The following is a 19,853-nucleotide window of genomic DNA, read 5'->3' as shown; positions in this document are numbered from 1 at the left end:
AGATTGGATAAGGGATTGTGTTGTCTTGGTGCAGCTACATCAGGGGCAGATCTCAAATCTCTGGCGTTGTCGTGCTCCTCCAGCAACCCGGCCGACGTGGCGTTGTCGTGCTCCTCGTGAGCCCCTGCCGACGTGGCGTTGTCGTGCTCCTCCAGCAACTCGGCCGACGTGGCGTTGTCGTGCTCCTCCAGCAACTCGGCCGACGTGGCGTTGTCGTGCTCCTCCAGCAACTCGGCCGACGTGGCGTTGTCGTGCTCCTCCAGCAACTCGGCCGACGTGGCGTTGTCGTGCTCCTCCAGCAACTCGGCCGACGTGGCGTTGTCGTGCTCCTCCAGCAACTCGGCCGACGTGGCGTTGTCGTGCTCCTCCAGCAACTCGGCCGACGTGGCGTTGTCGTGCTCCTCCAGCAACTCGGCCGACGTGGCGTTGTCGTGCTCCTCCAGCAACTCGGCCGACGTGGCGTTGTCGTGCTCCTCCAGCAACTCGGCCGACGTGGCGTTGTCGTGCTCCTCCAGCAACTCGGCCGACGTGGCGTTGTCGTGCTCCTCCAGCAACTCGGCCGACGTGGCGTTGTCGTGCTCCTCCAGCAACTCGGCCGACGTGGCGTTGTCGTGCTCCTCCAGCAACTCGGCCGACGTGGCGTTGTCGTGCTCCTCCAGCAACGCGGCCGACGTGGCGTTGTCGTGCTCCTCCAGAGCCCCGGCCGACGTGGCGTTGTCGTGCTCCTCCAGCAACGCGGCCGACGTGGCGTTGTCGTGCTCCTCCAGAGCCCCGGCCGACGTGGCGTTGTCGTGCTCCTCCAGAGCCCCGGCCGACGTGGCGTTGTCGTGCTCCTCCAGCAACGCGGCCGACGTGGCGTTGTCGTGCTCCTCCAGAGCCCCGGCAGACGTGGCGTTGTCGTGCTCCTCCAGAGCCCCGGCAGACGTGGCGTTGTCGTGCTCCTCCAGAGCCCCGGCAGACGTGGCGTTGTCGTGCTCCTCCAGAGCCCCGGCAGACGTGGCGTTGTCGTGCTCCTCCAGAGCCCCGGCCGACGTGGCGTTGTCGTGCTCCTCCAGAGCCCCGGCCGACGTGGCGTTGTCGTGCTCCTCCAGCAACGCGGCCGACGTGGCGTTGTCGTGCTCCTCCAGAGCCCCGGCCGACGTGGCGTTGTCGTGCTCCTCCAGAGCCCCGGCCGACGTGGCGTTGTCGTGCTCCTCCAGCAACGCGGCCGACGTGGCGTTGTCGTGCTCCTCCAGAGCCCCGGCAGACGTGGCGTTGTCGTGCTCCTCCAGAGCCCCGGCAGACGTGGCGTTGTCGTGCTCCTCCAGAGCCCCGGCCGACGTGGCGTTGTCGTGCTCCTCCAGCAACGCGGCCGACGTGGCGTTGTCGTGCTCCTCCAGAGCCCCGGCAGACGTGGCGTTGTCGTGCTCCTCCAGAGCCCCGGCAGACGTGGCGTTGTCGTGCTCCTCCAGAGCCCCGGCAGACGTGGCGTTGTCGTGCTCCTCCAGAGCCCCGGCAGACGTGGCGTTGTCGTGCTCCTCCAGAGCCCCGGCAGACGTGGCGTTGTCGTGCTCCTCCAGAGCCCCGGCAGACGTGGCGTTGTCGTGCTCCTCCAGCAACGCGGCCGACGTGGCGTTGTCGTGCTCCTCCAGCAACGCGGCCGACGTGGCGTTGTCGTGCTCCTCCAGCAACGCGGCCGACGTGGCGTTGTCGTGCTCCTCCAGCAACGCGGCCGACGTGGCGTTGTCGTGCTCCTCCAGAGCCCCGGCAGACGTGGCGTTGTCGTGCTCCTCCAGAGCCCCGGCAGACGTGGCGTTGTCGTGCTCCTCCAGAGCCCCGGCAGACGTGGCGTTGTCGTGCTCCTCCAGAGCCCCGGCAGACGTGGCGTTGTCGTGCTCCTCCAGAGCCCCGGCAGACGTGGCGTTGTCGTGCTCCTCCAGAGCCCCGGCAGACGTGGCGTTGTCGTGCTCCTCCAGAGCCCCGGCAGACGTGGCGTTGTCGTGCTCCTCCAGAGCCCCGGCCGACGTGGCGTTGTCGTGCTCCTCCAGAGCCCCGGCCGACGTGGCGTTGTCGTGCTCCTCCAGAGCCCCGGCCGACGTGGCGTTGTCGTGCTCCTCCAGAGCCCCGGCCGACGTGGCGTTGTCGTGCTCCTCGTGAGCCCCGGCCGACGTGGCGTTGTCGTGCTCCTCCTGAGCCCCGGCCGACGTGGCGTTGTCGTTCAGTGGACCATATTTCTTATGTGTCAATTTCAGGTGGCCAATTGATGCCTCTGCTTCCACTTCATTGGTTTCCAGTTGTACTAGAAGATACAAGCAATCGAGTTGTGACAAAGTGTGATCCACTACCTGAAGAATTTAAACTCAAATTTGTTGGACTCTGGACTTGCTCTGAGACCTTGATTTGTCCAGACAGATATGAAATAACTCTGAGATCAGGCCATAAGTTTCATTGCATTGCCACAATTTAGCTTTTAGTTAATCTGAGATGCATGTATACTGTATATATTTGCAAGTTAACAGCAGCTTTAAAACCTGACATTGTGTCATTTAGCCAGATCAGATGTCACAGCACTCAACTTTCAAGGCTTTTCACCAACTTGCAGTTTAAGTAAATCAGTTTACAGAACATGCTTACCTTCTTTAACATGTAGCTCCAACTTGGACCCCATTGACTGGAGAAGTTTAACGGTATTCTTCATGGAGATGTCATTGGGAGACAGATCTGAAGTGCAAAACAGTGTCAGACTACAGTGTCTGAAAAATGGCTACAAAATGTTGTCAATCATGTTCTTACCTCTGCTTCTCCTCTTAAGCCCATTATCACGACTGCCACTCTTGCCACCAGCCAGCCAACAAGAACCTGTGGAAAGTGCACTTGCCATTAATTCCATTTGTGCTGTTTGATAGCACAACATATCACTAACTTGCTATAGCTAAAGATTCTTTCTGGAATCCAACATTTGTCTAGGCCTCTGCCAAAACATACTCCAGTCTAGTAAACAAAATGTTTCATCTGAAATCACATGATCAACAATTGCTTAAACACAAGCTTCAAATAGAATGAACATACAAACCTTTAGTAAGCCAAACAGCCAACACACAGAACAGCAAGGCCCGAACACTTCCCATTGCTTCGGTCACAAAGGAAATGCTACCTGCGCCACATGCAGGGTTTAAAAAACACACAGTGCAGGTGGCACAGCTGTTACTGATCAGCACTAATTGGTTCCCTTTGTGAATGTATAAGGTATTCCTACTATTTAGACAGTGGTGGAAGCAGTAGCCGCTGTAACTGGGAAGATGGCAACTACAAAAACTTAACAGCAACTTTCTAATCACAATCTAAGTACAAAATAAAGCCCACAATTCAGCACTTCTGCATGTTCTGCTCAGTACTCACAATGGATTGTTAAAAAGTCTCATAATCTTATATGTAACCACAATGCAGCTTATGTGGAAGGTAAAACCCCAAACTTTTGATCTAAGATAAAATATCCTTTTAATTAGATATAAGGCATTACAACGACTTGAACCAAGATATATTTGTTTCAAGCTGTATTTTATGAAACAGTGATTTTCTCTTTTTCACTTAGCTAGTACATGAAGTCTGAAAATTTCTGAATGTCCGGTCAAGTGCATTATAGTGCCACTGGGCTTCACTGGGCTTTGGATCTGGGGCCATATTCATCAAGCTTCTCAGAGTAGGAAATCACTCCCAACTGGCAAAAACTACTTTAGTTGACAACTTATTATATTGTCCAACTTCCTCTTTTTCCTCTCTATCCTATCTTTAGGACAGCTCCAGAGAATCCCTAGTCAGTCATTTTAGTCAATTGTGTTTGTATAGCCCAATATCACGAATCACAAATTGCCCTCAAGTGGCTTTACAATCTTTACAGACCTTGTTATGAATTAGGAAAACCTCAGGAAGAGTCACAGAGGAGGGTTCAAGTATCCCGGAAGGACAGACATGCAATATGTTTGCTGTTTGTACCGAATAGAACAAGAAAGGCAAATTCCAGATATACAGCATGGACAGATAACATGAGAAAAATAATAACGGATTCATAATGTCTATGAGGAATACCGAGCAGCTTCCATGTGCCTCCAAAAACAGAAAAGGGAGACTGACGTCACAACATGTGCACTCACTGAGGAGAGGGTTACCACACCCGCACAAACCACACACGTGGGGGAGATACAGAAATAAGGACGTCATTCACTCTGAGGAAACATAGGAGCTTGGCATTTTGACAAGAGAGACTCCAAGATGGAAAATATGGTTGAGGACAGGTATGACAGATATAAAAGATGTCATAAAGTCTTGTTTGTTTGATATATGGCTCTAAAGCTGTTGAGTAACACCTTTCTGATGTACTTTACAGAATAATAGAAGATTGGTTAGAGACTGGTTGGCAGTTATCGGGAAACCCTAGATCAAGGTGAGGGTTCTTAAGAAAAGGTTTAACCACAGCCATTGTAAAGTTTGTGAGGACAATGCCAGATGTTGCACATGTGAGAGCAGATTAAAACATGAACACAGAAGCTTGATAAATATAGCCTCAGTCCTAATAATAACAAAACAAGCCTATACATGAACACAGCACAACCTGTAATGACTTTATTTATATCTGAAATATGTAAGAAATGTATAATGATGATGTGTCACAGCTATTGTGTTACTGCTCAGGTTGCAGGGGGACAAAGCTATCCAGATATATACTCTGTGTAAGCTCTGTTGTTTGTGGCAAAAAAAACTAAACTAAATTAAAGGACAATGTTAGTAAGGAATGCTGTAATAGGATTTTCTTGCCATAATCATTCCTCCTGTTCATACTGACTGATTAGAAGTTCCATTCATAATGCACTTACAATGTAAGTGATGGGCGACAAAATCCACAGTCCTTCTTCTGTGCAAAACTGTATTTAAAAGTTGATTTGAAGTTAATATGAAACTTTAGACATCCACATTTGTCAAATCAAGTATATATCTTTCAACATTAAAGTTGTTTTACTGCTAAAATTCTTTTTTATTTTTTATTACTATACTTCCACCACAGCTCAAAAGGGAAACACAAAGAGGGAATTTGATGCTAAAACAACTGTAAATGTGGCAGATATCTTTTAAATGACTGTGGACACACTGAATTTTTCTTCCATCTCTGTTCATATGGACACCTGATTTGTTTTACACACTTGAAAAATTATGAACCTGTCCTATGAAGCTTCTGTGCTTTAAACTCAATAACAACAGTGACATCTAGTGGTTTGAAAAATGTTTAGCAGCCATTTACTCAAGTAAAGGATCTAAGTACTTCTTCCACAACTGCAATCACCTCATCCCAAACACATGTACATTCACACAAGTGGCATCTAAGACATATTCCACAATACCTGCATGTGAATGTACCTGTATGTGAATCTGCATAGAAAGGCCATTAGTGATACATATTTATGGAACGCATGTGACAGAAAAATGTTTTATTATTCTTTAGCCTTTTTTCTTCTTATATATACTGTATGAATACTACCACCACTGCTCCTGCTGCCATTGAGACCACTGCTGTAGCTGCTACTATGACAGTTCTTGTAGTTGCTTACAGACACCACACAGATTCAATTTAGTTTGTATGTGTTTATTTTAAATGACATTACACAGACAGTGAAGAATTATAACTCAACAGGTGCAGAGCAACAGCAGCAAAGGGCTCTAAACATCCTGCAACGTCTTCCTCCGACTGTTTGTGGAGCAGGTGGCCGAAACCCCATGAGAGTCCATGACTGCATGTAGATCAGCATGACCACCTTCATCTGGATCAGCCTCTGCAGGTGTAGCTGAGGCTTCATCAGCTGAAGATCTGCAAGGTTCTGATGGTGTTTCTCTACTTTCATTGATGCATGAATATCACTGCTTTTTGATAGAATGATCAATGCGACATACTTGTTCTGTGGTGGCTCTGATTTGCTGAAGAAAGAGCGGCTCTCCACGTCTCTCCATCAGCAGCTGGTGCAGATTCTTGTCCAGCAATTCAAACGCCAGGCATGTCTTCCCCATGTGTTTGAAACTCTCGTAGAATCGAACAATGTTGACTGGATCGAGACCTCTGATCACTTTCAGCATGGTCAGCTGTAGAGAAATAAGAAGAAGTTAGACAGGTGATACAGTTCATGTTAGATATGTGATGAAATGTGCTGCTCAAAGACTCAGATGATCCACCTCTCTGGGCTCCTGGGAGTCATCACTCCTCTTCTTGAGGATCTTGAGGGCCACGATGTCTTTGGTGTCTCTGTCTTGGCACCGAGCGACTCTGCTGAAGCAGCCGTCATTTATGAAGTGCTGAAGCAGGTATTGACTCATACTAGCATGACCACCTTCATCTGGATCAGCCTCTGCAGGTGTAGCTGAGGCTTCATCAGCTGAGGGCACAGTGACTGAATCTTCATCAGCTGAGACAACGTTATGAAGGTCAGTCAGTAGAGCTGTAGGGGATGCTTCATGTGTGGCAATATCAGCAGCAATGACAAATGTGTCATCTGAGGAGGCGGAGGTGACTGGAACTTCATCAGCTGCACCAGCTGCACCAATTGACTCATAATCTGAGTCATCTGAGTTAGCATCATACAGGTAAATCAGGTAGTCCTGCATTGTAACTTCACCCGGAGAGATAGTCATCTCTTCCTCAAAGGAAATATCTGTTACCATTAGAAAAGCCAAGTCCTCAAAAATCTCATCCATCCACTCAGCAGAGTCTGGTTCCAGTGCATGAAGAAAATAAAGATTGGATAAACCATCATCTAGATCTTGATCTGCTGATTCAGTCCCAGCAAAGTGTCAATCTACTGCAGTGGGGATGGAAACTGTGTCCAGTGCTGCTGAGCCTCCATCATCTTGTGGCTGTTGACGATTAATCAAAGCAGGTGAGCTCGTCTCACTGGATGAAGCATGACAACAGAGGAATGAGTGAATACAATCTATTTAACATCCATCCATCCAGCACAGATTCTATCTATCATTACATTTACATCTACTAAATGCATGAACTCAACCACATGATCACTCACTGAGAGCTGGTGGCATCATCATCATCACCCTGTTGGCTCCTGGTTATAAAGAAGTGAGTCCGAGCTTGATTGGAGTGACTCTCCTGTCAGGATTCACACACAGCATCTTCTTCAGTAGGGAGATAAACGCTGTCCTCTTCTCTATCTTCTCCTCCTCTGGGTGCAGCTGCATTTGGAAACAAAGTGGTTCAGGTGAATCTGCTTCTTTACTCCCAGTGTTGCTGTTAATTCAGTGTTTGTTTGTACTTGTACAGTAACGTGAGGACCACCTACCATCACGAGGTCATCTAGTCTGCTGAACCTGGACCTGCTGCTGTGGTTTTGTGGCGGGAAGCCAGTCGCAGCCTTGTACTCATCAGCCGTCTGAAACAACAGAGAACATATGTGAGGTACTTTTTCACTGTTTCTACAATATAAGAGGAAAAAAATCCAATCTGTTTTAAGAGCTGCAGGACAGACTTTCATACCTTTAGCCTCCATTCTGGTCTTGTAGACTCCAGGTTCTTGGTGAAATAGAGCAGCGTGTGAATGCCCTCAACTAAGATCTGGTCCTCTGGCTGACCCAGCGTCTCCACCGCTGTCTGAAACGGGCCCGTGGGGTTAGGGTTAGGGTTAGGGTTTCAGAAAGCGGGTTTAGTGAAAACTCTGAGTAAGTTGACTCAGAGTTCAAGGCAATCAATCAATCAATCAATCAATCAATCAATCTTTATTTGTATAGCGCCAAATCACAAAGTTATCTCAAGGCACTTTACACATAGAGCAGGTTCTAAACCAAACTCTTCAGGTTTTAATTTTAAAGAGATCCAACATTCCCACATGAGCAAGCACTTAGCGACAATGGCAAGAAAAAACTCCCTTTTAATAGTAAGAAACCTCAGGCAGAACCAGGCTCAAAGTGGGCGGCCATCTGCCTCGACCGGTTGGGGTAGAGGGGAGAGAGAGCAAGAATAGGAGAGAGAGAGAAGCACATAGAAAATAAACATTGAAGTTAGAAGGTCCGGGACTGGAATCTGTCATCCGGACGTCTACAGGCCCAGATTGCCTGTGAGACGAGAAAGCACAGACAACTCCGGGGAAGAAGTGTAGGTTACTGAATGCATTAATAGTACATGAATGTTATTGGATATAGATGGATGGATAGAGAGAGAGAGAGGAGGAGAGTGGAGCTCAGTGCATCATGGAGGTAGGAGTCCCCCGGCAGTCTAAGCCTATAGCAGCATAAACCACGGCAAGTGGTTTAAAGCCCATTGGGTATTATTTCTCATAAAAACAACACCATGTATCATTTTCAGTTGTATGAGAATGAATGTGTTATATATTAAATGTGCACATTAAGTATACTATACACACGCGTTATATAATCATTTCATATTATTGATAACATCTTGTGTGAAATTTGCGAGAGGGTAAAGGGATCTCTAGCCGATTTCTGTGACACAAGTTAGAACATTCTTATTATATTATCATGTGCTTGATAAGATCAGAGTGATTGTGAACTTTGTGTATGCTGTCTCCATGTTGTACAGCAATATTCGTTTAATCTTCAACCCAGCAGTGTTGTGTATTATTCCCTCTTTATGTTTAGTGTTTACAGACAATTTTCAAGTTATTACTTGAAGGTTTGCACCGAAATGCCACAATCTGTTGTCTGTTTCAAGGAAGGATTGGTTTTAAGGGATGCCTGTGATCGTCCTTCCACTGAAACAGGACTCAGTAAGTGCATTTCACTCTTTGTGGATCAGAGATTTAATTGATATGCAAATTCTGTGGAAATTGTATTTTGTTACTTTCCACATTTTAATATTTAAATGACTAAAAGGAAATTGTTCTGAGGTATTAAATGTGAGAAGTTGCACCATTTTCTCAGACCTCCATACAATCACTTCTTTTTGCACCCATTGTAGTGCCCCGTGGGTCACTACAGAGAACAGTGAGATATGTCAAGTGACTTACTTAAACTTAAGATCAGCTTGTAAATGATCACTTGAAGGAATAACAAGGCAGATAAGGATTAACTCTACATCTGCCATATTTGAAGTTCCTCAAAAAGTTAAAAAAAAATAAGCCAACAAAAATTTAAACAAATTGTCATTTTACAAGGCAAATGAGAAATCTGCAGAGACCAGCTTCATGAAGTTTTTAAGTTTGATAAATAACCATAATGTTTCAAACCAACGTGAGAGTCACTTGGTTCTTTGCATTCTGTTTTAATCTTGGATTTTCTATGTACAGTAAGCATTTGACACTTTAGAAAAACCAGGAAACAATATAAGTTGAGTTTTATTTTGAAGCAAGCAGATAGATCTGGTACAGGCAGAAATGTCTTAATGCAGTTAACTCTTGCGGCTTCCTTTAAAATGTTTAAATTGCATCTTTGAACCCGATGAAGACACAGAATTCTTGTTGGAAGAGGAGAAAAGATTGGATAAGGGATTGTGTTGTCTAGGTGCAGCTACATCAGGGGCAGATCTCAGATCTCTGGCATTGTCCTCGTGGCGTTGTCGTGCTCCTCCAGGGCCCCGGCAGACGTGGCGTTGTCGTGCTCCTCCAGGGCCCCGGCAGACGTGGCGTTGTCGTGCTCCTCCAGGGCCCCGGCAGACGTGGCGTTGTCGTGCTCCTCCAGGGCCCCGGCAGACGTGGCGTTGTCGTGCTCCTCCAGGGCCCCGGCAGACGTGGCGTTGTCGTGCTCCTCCAGGGCCCCGGCAGACGTGGCGTTGTCGTGCTCCTCCAGGGCCCCGGCAGACGTGGCGTTGTCGTGCTCCTCCAGGGCCCCGGCAGACGTGGCGTTGTCGTGCTCCTCCAGGGCCCCGGCAGACGTGGCGTTGTCGTGCTCCTCCAGGGCCCCGGCAGACGTGGCGTTGTCGTGCTCCTCCAGGGCCCCGGCAGACGTGGCGTTGTCGTGCTCCTCCAGGGCCCCGGCAGACGTGGCGTTGTCGTGCTCCTCCAGGGCCCCGGCAGACGTGGCGTTGTCGTGCTCCTCCAGGGCCCCGGCAGACGTGGCGTTGTCGTGCTCCTCCAGGGCCCCGGCAGACGTGGCGTTGTCGTGCTCCTCCAGGGCCCCGGCAGACGTGGCGTTGTCGTGCTCCTCCAGGGCCCCGGCAGACGTGGCGTTGTCGTGCTCCTCCAGGGCCCCGGCAGACGTGGCGTTGTCGTGCTCCTCCAGGGCCCCGGCAGACGTGGCGTTGTCGTGCTCCTCCAGGGCCCCGGCAGACGTGGCGTTGTCGTGCTCCTCCAGGGCCCCGGCAGACGTGGCGTTGTCGTGCTCCTCCAGGGCCCCGGCAGACGTGGCGTTGTCGTGCTCCTCCAGGGCCCCGGCAGACGTGGCGTTGTCGTGCTCCTCCAGGGCCCCGGCAGACGTGGCGTTGTCGTGCTCCTCCAGGGCCCCGGCAGACGTGGCGTTGTCGTGCTCCTCCAGGGCCCCGGCAGACGTGGCGTTGTCGTGCTCCTCCAGGGCCCCGGCAGACGTGGCGTTGTCGTGCTCCTCCAGGGCCCCGGCAGACGTGGCGTTGTCGTGCTCCTCCAGGGCCCCGGCAGACGTGGCGTTGTCGTGCTCCTCCAGGGCCCCGGCAGACGTGGCGTTGTCGTGCTCCTCCAGGGCCCCGGCAGACGTGGCGTTGTCGTGCTCCTCCAGGGCCCCGGCAGACGTGGCGTTGTCGTGCTCCTCCAGGGCCCCGGCAGACGTGGCGTTGTCGTGCTCCTCCAGGGCCCCGGCACACGTGGCGTTGTCGTGCTCCTCCAGGGCCCCGGCAGACGTGGCGTTGTCGTGCTCCTCCAGAGCCGCGGCAGACGTGGCGTTGTCGTGCTCCTCCAGAGCCCCGGCAGACGTGGCGTTGTCGTGCTCCTCCAGAGCCGCGGCAGACGTGGCGTTGTCGTGCTCCTCCAGAGCCCCGGCAGACGTGGCGTTGTCGTGCTCCTCCAGAGCCCCGGCAGACGTGGCGTTGTCGTGCTCCTCCAGAGCCCCGGCAGACGTGGCGTTGTCGTGCTCCTCCAGAGCCCCGGCAGACGTGGCGTTGTCGTGCTCCTCCAGAGCCCCGGCAGACGTGGCGTTGTCGTGCTCCTCCAGAGCCCCGGCAGACGTGGCGTTGTCGTGCTCCTCCAGAGCCCCGGCAGACGTGGCGTTGTCGTGCTCCTCCAGAGCCCCGGCAGACGTGGCGTTGTCGTGCTCCTCCAGAGCCCCGGCAGACGTGGCGTTGTCGTGCTCCTCCAGAGCCCCGGCAGACGTGGCGTTGTCATTCAGTGGACCATATTTCTTATGTGTCAATTTCAGGTGGCCAATTGATGCCTCCTCTTCCACTTCATTGGTTTCCAGTTGTACTAGAAGATACAAGCAATAGAGTTGTGACAAAGTTAGTATGATCCACTACCTGAAGAATTTAAAAACTCAAATTTGTTAGACTCTGGACTTGCTCTGAGACCTTGATTTGTCCCAATAGAATTGAAATAACTGAGATCAGTCCAATTGAATAAGTTTTATTGCATTGTGACAATTTAGCTTTTAGTTAATCTGAGATGCATGTATACTGTAAATAATTGCATGATTCAAGTTAACAGCAGCTTTAAAACCTGTCTGTCATTTAGCCAGATCAGATGTCACAGCACTCAACTGAAAGCTCACTACCATATTTCAAGGCTTTTCACCAACTTGCAGTTTAAGTAAACCAGTTTACAGAACATGCTTACCTTCTTTAGCATGTCGCTCCAACATGGACCCCCTTGACTGGAGAAGTTTAACGGTATTCTTCATGGAGGTGTCATTGGGAGACCGATCTGAAGTGCATAACAGTGTCAGACTACAGTGTCTGAAAAATGGCTACAAAATTTTGTCAATGTTCTTACCTCTGCTTATCCTCTTAAGCCCATTATCACGACTGCCACTCTTGCCACCAGCCAGCCAACAAGAACCTGTGGAAAGTGCACTTGCCATTAATTCCATTTGTGCTGTTTGATAGCACAACATATCACTAACTTGCTATAGCTAAACATTCTTTCTGGAATCCAACATTTGTCTAAGCCTCTGCCAAAACATACTCCAGTCTAGTAAACAAAATGTTTCATCTGAAATCACATGATCAACAATTGCTTAAACACAAGCTTCAAATAGAATGAACATACAAACCTTTAGTAAGCCAAACAGCCAACACACAGAACAGCAAGGCCCGAACACTTCCCATTGCTTCGGTCACAAAGGAAATGCTACCTGTGCCACATGCAGGGTTTAAAAAACACACTGTGCAGGTGGCACAGCTGTTACTGATCAGCACTAATTGGTTCCCTGTGTGAATGCATAAGGTATTCCTCCTATTTAGACAGTGGTGGAAGCAGTAGTGGCTGTAACTGGGAAGATGGCAACTACAAAAACTTAACAGCAACTTTCTAATCACAATCTAAGTACAAAATAAAGCCCACAATTCAGCACTTCTGCAGGTTCTGCTCAGTACTCAAAATGGATTGTTAAAAAGTCTCATAATCTTATATGTAACCACAATGCAGCTTATGTGGAAGGTAAAACCCCAAACTTTGGATCTAAGTTAAAATATCCTTTTAATTAGATATAAGGCATTACAACGACTTGAACCAAGACATATTTGTTTCAAGCTGTATTTTTATGAAACAGTGATTTTCTCTTTTTCACTTAGCTAGTACATGAAGTCTGAAAAGTTCTGATTGTACGGTCAAGTGCATTATAGTGCCACTGGGCTTCACTGGGCTTTAGATCTGGGGCCATATTCATCAAGCTTCTCAGAGTAGGAAATCACTCCTAACTGGCAAAAATGTATGTGTGAAGTACAAAACTACAGAGTTCACATTACAAGTTTTGGTTAACTTTAAGTAGATACTTTTTGCCATAGTGTTCAAATTATATGGATTTAGGAATTCTTAAAATTATTCAGAGTTTAACAAAAAAAAGGGACATTTTCAAGATTTCTGGTTTATTCTATCACTAGTGATAGTGTATTTAATCCTGATTGATAAGTTTTAATTATACTTTGGTTTTCGGTTATTCTTTTTAGTTTTTAATAAGAAGACTGTTTCATTGAAAGAACAATTATTTTGGGGACATTGCAGGATTATTATTGTTGGGAAATTAATATAGTTGACTGTGAGAGGTTTGCAATGGGTGCTTATAATAGTTGTCAGAATAAAGTTCAGGGCACAGTGGAAGTTATGTATGGAAAATATGGCAGCATAGCGATGCAGTTTTCTGCCTAAGTGATATATAAATTTGAGGTAATTCAAAGTGGGAAAATTGATTATGTCTCACTCCAAGCTGTGAGATATATGATGAGAGAAAGGTTGGAAGGTAACATTAAGAAAGTTAACGTACGTGTTTATAAGAAGGGTAAGAGTAAGAGGTCAAAGCAACTTGAAAGGTTGAAGCTGAGGGAGAAAGAATCAGACGATAGAGAAAGTGGATGAGTAAGTGTAAGAAAGAAGGTTGAAGAAGTTTATAAAAGGGTTATGAGGGGGTATACATAAGAATGTTTCCTTGTGTCTAGATGATGCACATGATAACATTGCACAGATGACACTTAGGGCTTTTATTTATGAGATTAAGTTATTAGGACGCCTTTATGTGATCATATAGGAGAGAATAATCCACATACATAATATGATATTATTTGTATCTATACAGTACGTTTATAAGTATGGGTATATATGAATACATGGCTCATGATTTATTGTTGTATTATTGACTTGTACCTGTAAGTTTTTCAGTATAAAAAAGAAAATAAAAAGTTGATCACAAAAAAAAAAAAAAAAAATGATATTAGCCTGCGCGGCCGTAGAAATTTCACAAAAGAAACCAAGCGGCCCCAGTAAAGCAGGACCCTTAGCTCCATTATACCCTAAGTTGCCTCCTATGGCACCTCCCCATATACAGCACAAACACAGATGTAGCATGACAGGAATGCCAAAGGTCGTTAAAGAAGCCATGGAAGGCAACCCTGACATCCCAGGCTGTTCCACAGAACAGTGGGAACACTTGACACACCACATGAAAAGACACAGAACAGTTGAAGATAAGCAGAATATATTGGCAGCTCAAGTACAGCTGTTGAAATTACAATTAAAAGACGCTAAGAAAAAGTTAAACGATGCAAAGAAAAACTCGCAAAAACCAGCCAACCAAATAGTTCAACAGCCCCAGCCACAGGCCGGTTCCCCAGATTTATATCCAACAAAATATCTTATCCATACCAGGGGGGTAGATTTGCCGGGGTGGTGGGAGGAATGCGTGGGAGAGGCAGACCCAACAGTAGTTGACCTGTATATGTCTTAGAATAAAAATGATGTGGTGACTGAAATATTTTTACACTTACATTTCATATAATAAAATGTATCATATCAACCTGTCCTTTTTTGGTGGGTGGTGGTGGGTTTTGGCTACAGTTTTAATAATTCTACTTTTTGTATATCGCAATATTAAAGAAGGACATTACTTATTTTATGGTTTTATTCATTTAGATTAGCCAAAGCCTGTCAGAATAACACATCACGGGTTATTTGTTTACATTTTGACTTTTACTTTAATTTAAACCTTCAAGCTGGAGTCATTCTACATTTTTCTTATTGTGCCAAAACCAATAATCATCATGAATGATATACCTGATTCATCATATTGTCTAAAAATACCAAACACCAATAAGGCAAACTGTTGCACTGGGTGACATGTTCCTTCAGTATCATAAACACTCACCATCCTGCTGCTAGATATATTCACTCGTGTGCCAAATGTGCATGTGTGTGTATGTGCAGATGAAAATTGTTCATATATAATTTGTCATATGCATTTAAACAAAATAAAATGAAAAGTGATTTTCAATTAAATAAGAACATGTACACAATAAAGTTTTACATATGTTTCAAACTGTTACATTGGAATTAACAGAACAGAAATCACAGTAAGTTTGTGGCTACTTGTACCCTGTAGACTGATGACTAGTCTTGCTAAGGATAAAAGTTGCCTTTATCAGTTGAATGTGCCTTGTTGCTGGAATAGTGCTTAGCAATGAAATAACTGGCCTGGATGAGTTTTTATTCCTCCATACTGGTGATAGGCATTATTGTTTACAGGTTGTCTGTCCTCTTCTCATTAACAATATCTCAGGAACGCTTTGAGAATTTCTTTGGTACAGTACAGTCAGATTCAGACTAAAAAACAAAATAAAAAAAAAACGCAGTCACTGTCATGTCACCTATTGGTTTGTGGACTGCTGTTTTGAAGCCTCAAAAGTTCAGTGATTGTATTGGATATGACCATCGCCATGACATTTGGAGGCATAAGTAAGGATATTTGGATGACTAAAAAGGAAATTGTTCTGAGGTATTAAATGTGAGAAGTTGGACCATTTTCTCAGACCTCCATACAATCACTTCTTTTTGCACCCATTGTAGTGCCCCATGGGTCACTACAGAGAACAGTGAGATATGTCAAGTGACTTACTTAAACTTAAGATCAGCTTGTAAATGATCACTTGAAGGAACAAGGCAGATAAGGATTAACCCTACATCTGCCATATTTGAAGTTCCTCAAAAAGCAAAAAAATAAGCCAACAGAAATTTGAACAAATTCTGTCATTTTACAAGGCAAATGAGAAATCTGCAGAGACCAGCTTCATGAAGTTTTTAAGTTTGATAAATAACCATAATGTTTCAAACCAACGTGAGAGTCACTTGGTTCTTTGCATTCTGTTTGAATCTTGGATTTTCTATGTACAGTAAGCATTTGACACTTTAGAAAAACCAGGAAACAATATAAGTTGAGTTTTATTTTGAAGCAAGCAGATAGATCTGGTACAGGCAGAAATGTCTTAATGCAGTTAACTCTTGCGGCTTCCTTTAAAATGTTTAAATTGCATCTTTGAACCTGATGAAGACACAGAATTCTTGTTGGAAGAGGAGAAAAGATTGGATAAGGGATTGTGTTGTCTTGGTGCAGCTACATCAGGGGCAGATCTCAAATCTCTGGCGTTGTCGTGCTCCTCCAGCAACCCGGCCGACGTGGCGTTGTCGTGCTCCTCGTGAGCCCCTGCCGACGTGGCGTTGTCGTGCTCCTCCAGCAACTCGGCCGACGTGGCGTTGTCGTGCTCCTCCAGCAACTCGGCCGACGTGGCGTTGTCGTGCTCCTCCAGCAACTCGGCCGACGTGGCGTTGTCGTGCTCCTCCAGCAACTCGGCCGACGTGGCGTTGTCGTGCTCCTCCAGCAACTCGGCCGACGTGGCGTTGTCGTGCTCCTCCAGCAACTCGGCCGACGTGGCGTTGTCGTGCTCCTCCAGCAACTCGGCCGACGTGGCGTTGTCGTGCTCCTCCAGCAACTCGGCCGACGTGGCGTTGTCGTGCTCCTCCAGCAACTCGGCCGACGTGGCGTTGTCGTGCTCCTCCAGCAACTCGGCCGACGTGGCGTTGTCGTGCTCCTCCAGCAACTCGGCCGACGTGGCGTTGTCGTGCTCCTCCAGCAACTCGGCCGACGTGGCGTTGTCGTGCTCCTCCAGCAACTCGGCCGACGTGGCGTTGTCGTGCTCCTCCAGCAACTCGGCCGACGTGGCGTTGTCGTGCTCCTCCAGCAACTCGGCCGACGTGGCGTTGTCGTGCTCCTCCAGCAACTCGGCCGACGTGGCGTTGTCGTGCTCCTCCAGCAACTCGGCCGACGTGGCGTTGTCGTGCTCCTCCAGCAACTCGGCCGACGTGGCGTTGTCGTGCTCCTCCAGCAACGCGGCCGACGTGGCGTTGTCGTGCTCCTCCAGAGCCCCGGCCGACGTGGCGTTGTCGTGCTCCTCCAGCAACGCGGCCGACGTGGCGTTGTCGTGCTCCTCCAGAGCCCCGGCCGACGTGGCGTTGTCGTGCTCCTCCAGAGCCCCGGCCGACGTGGCGTTGTCGTGCTCCTCCAGCAACGCGGCCGACGTGGCGTTGTCGTGCTCCTCCAGAGCCCCGGCAGACGTGGCGTTGTCGTGCTCCTCCAGAGCCCCGGCAGACGTGGCGTTGTCGTGCTCCTCCAGAGCCCCGGCAGACGTGGCGTTGTCGTGCTCCTCCAGAGCCCCGGCAGACGTGGCGTTGTCGTGCTCCTCCAGAGCCCCGGCCGACGTGGCGTTGTCGTGCTCCTCCAGAGCCCCGGCCGACGTGGCGTTGTCGTGCTCCTCCAGCAACGCGGCCGACGTGGCGTTGTCGTGCTCCTCCAGAGCCCCGGCCGACGTGGCGTTGTCGTGCTCCTCCAGAGCCCCGGCCGACGTGGCGTTGTCGTGCTCCTCCAGCAACGCGGCCGACGTGGCGTTGTCGTGCTCCTCCAGAGCCCCGGCAGACGTGGCGTTGTCGTGCTCCTCCAGAGCCCCGGCAGACGTGGCGTTGTCGTGCTCCTCCAGAGCCCCGGCAGACGTGGCGTTGTCGTGCTCCTCCAGAGCCCCGGCCGACGTGGCGTTGTCGTGCTCCTCCAGCAACGCGGCCGACGTGGCGTTGTCGTGCTCCTCCAGAGCCCCGGCAGACGTGGCGTTGTCGTGCTCCTCCAGAGCCCCGGCAGACGTGGCGTTGTCGTGCTCCTCCAGAGCCCCGGCAGACGTGGCGTTGTCGTGCTCCTCCAGAGCCCCGGCAGACGTGGCGTTGTCGTGCTCCTCCAGAGCCCCGGCAGACGTGGCGTTGTCGTGCTCCTCCAGAGCCCCGGCAGACGTGGCGTTGTCGTGCTCCTCCAGCAACGCGGCCGACGTGGCGTTGTCGTGCTCCTCCAGCAACGCGGCCGACGTGGCGTTGTCGTGCTCCTCCAGCAACGCGGCCGACGTGGCGTTGTCGTGCTCCTCCAGCAACGCGGCCGACGTGGCGTTGTCGTGCTCCTCCAGAGCCCCGGCAGACGTGGCGTTGTCGTGCTCCTCCAGAGCCCCGGCAGACGTGGCGTTGTCGTGCTCCTCCAGAGCCCCGGCAGACGTGGCGTTGTCGTGCTCCTCCAGAGCCCCGGCAGACGTGGCGTTGTCGTGCTCCTCCAGAGCCCCGGCAGACGTGGCGTTGTCGTGCTCCTCCAGAGCCCCGGCAGACGTGGCGTTGTCGTGCTCCTCCAGAGCCCCGGCAGACGTGGCGTTGTCGTGCTCCTCCAGAGCCCCGGCCGACGTGGCGTTGTCGTGCTCCTCCAGAGCCCCGGCCGACGTGGCGTTGTCGTGCTCCTCCAGAGCCCCGGCCGACGTGGCGTTGTCGTGCTCCTCCAGAGCCTCGGCCGACGTGGCGTTGTCGTGCTCCTCGTGAGCCCCGGCCGACGTGGCGTTGTCGTGCTCCTCCTGAGCCCCGGCCGACGTGGCGTTGTCGTTCAGTGGACCATATTTCTTATGTGTCAATTTCAGGTGGCCAATTGATGCCTCTGCTTCCACTTCATTGGTTTCCAGTTGTACTAGAAGATACAAGCAATCGAGTTGTGACAAAGTGTGATCCACTACCTGAAGAATTTAAACTCAAATTTGTTGGACTCTGGACTTGCTCTGAGACCTTGATTTGTCCAGACAGATATGAAATAACTCTGAGATCAGGCCATAAGTTTCATTGCATTGCCACAATTTAGCTTTTAGTTAATCTGAGATGCATGTATACTGTATATATTTGCAAGTTAACAGCAGCTTTAAAACCTGACATTGTGTCATTTAGCCAGATCAGATGTCACAGCACTCAACTTTCAAGGCTTTTCACCAACTTGCAGTTTAAGTAAATCAGTTTACAGAACATGCTTACCTTCTTTAACATGTAGCTCCAACTTGGACCCCATTGACTGGAGAAGTTTAACGGTATTCTTCATGGAGATGTCATTGGGAGACAGATCTGAAGTGCAGAACAGTGTCAGACTACAGTGTCTGAAAAATGGCTACAAAATGTTGTCAATCATGTTCTTACCTCTGCTTCTCCTCTTAAGCCCATTATCACGACTGCCACTCTTGCCACCAGCCAGCCAACAAGAACCTGTGGAAAGTGCACTTGCCATTAATTCCATTTGTGCTGTTTGATAGCACAACATATCACTAACTTGCTATATCTAAACATTCTTTCTGGAATCCAACATTAGTCTAATCCCCTGCCAAAACACACTCCAGTCTAGTAAACAAAATGTTTCATCTGAAATCACATGATCAACAATTGCTTAAACACAAGCTTCAAATAGAAAGAACATACAAACCTTTAGTAAGCCAAACAGCCATCACACAGAACAGCAAGGCCCGAACACTTCCCATTGCTTCGGTCACAAAGGAAATGCTACCTGCGCCACATGCAGGGTTTAAAAAACACACTGTGCAGGTTGCACAGCTGTTACTGATCAGCACTAATTGCTTCCCTTTGTGAATGTATAAGGTATTCCTCGTATTTAAACAGTGGTGGAAGCAGTAGTGGCTGTAACTGGGAAGATGGCAACTACAAAAACTTAACAGCAACTTTCTAATCACAATCTCAGTACGTCCCACAGTAAAGCCCACAATTCAGCACTTCTGCACGTTCCGCTCAGTACTTACAATGGATTGTTAAAAAGTCTCATAGCTAGTACATGAAGTCTGAAAAGTTCAGATTGTCCGGTCAAGTGCATTATAGTGCCACTGGGCTTTAGATCTGGGGCCATATTCATCAAGCTTCTCAGAGTAGGAAATCACTCCTAACTGGCTAAAACTACTTTAGTTGACAACTTATTATTTTTACAACTTTTTCCTCTCTATCCTATCTTTAGGACAGCTCCAGAGAATCCTTGGTCAGTCATTTTAGTCAATTGTGTTTGTATATCCCGATATCACGAATCGCAAATTAGCCTCAGGGGGCTTTACAATTTTTTTTACAGCAATACAATATCCCTTATCTTTAGAC

Source organism: Scomber scombrus, chromosome 21 (genome assembly GCF_963691925.1).
Source record: "Scomber scombrus chromosome 21, fScoSco1.1, whole genome shotgun sequence".
Taxonomy (NCBI): domain Eukaryota; kingdom Metazoa; phylum Chordata; class Actinopteri; order Scombriformes; family Scombridae; genus Scomber; species Scomber scombrus.
Note: the sequence above shows the minus strand (reverse complement) of the source record.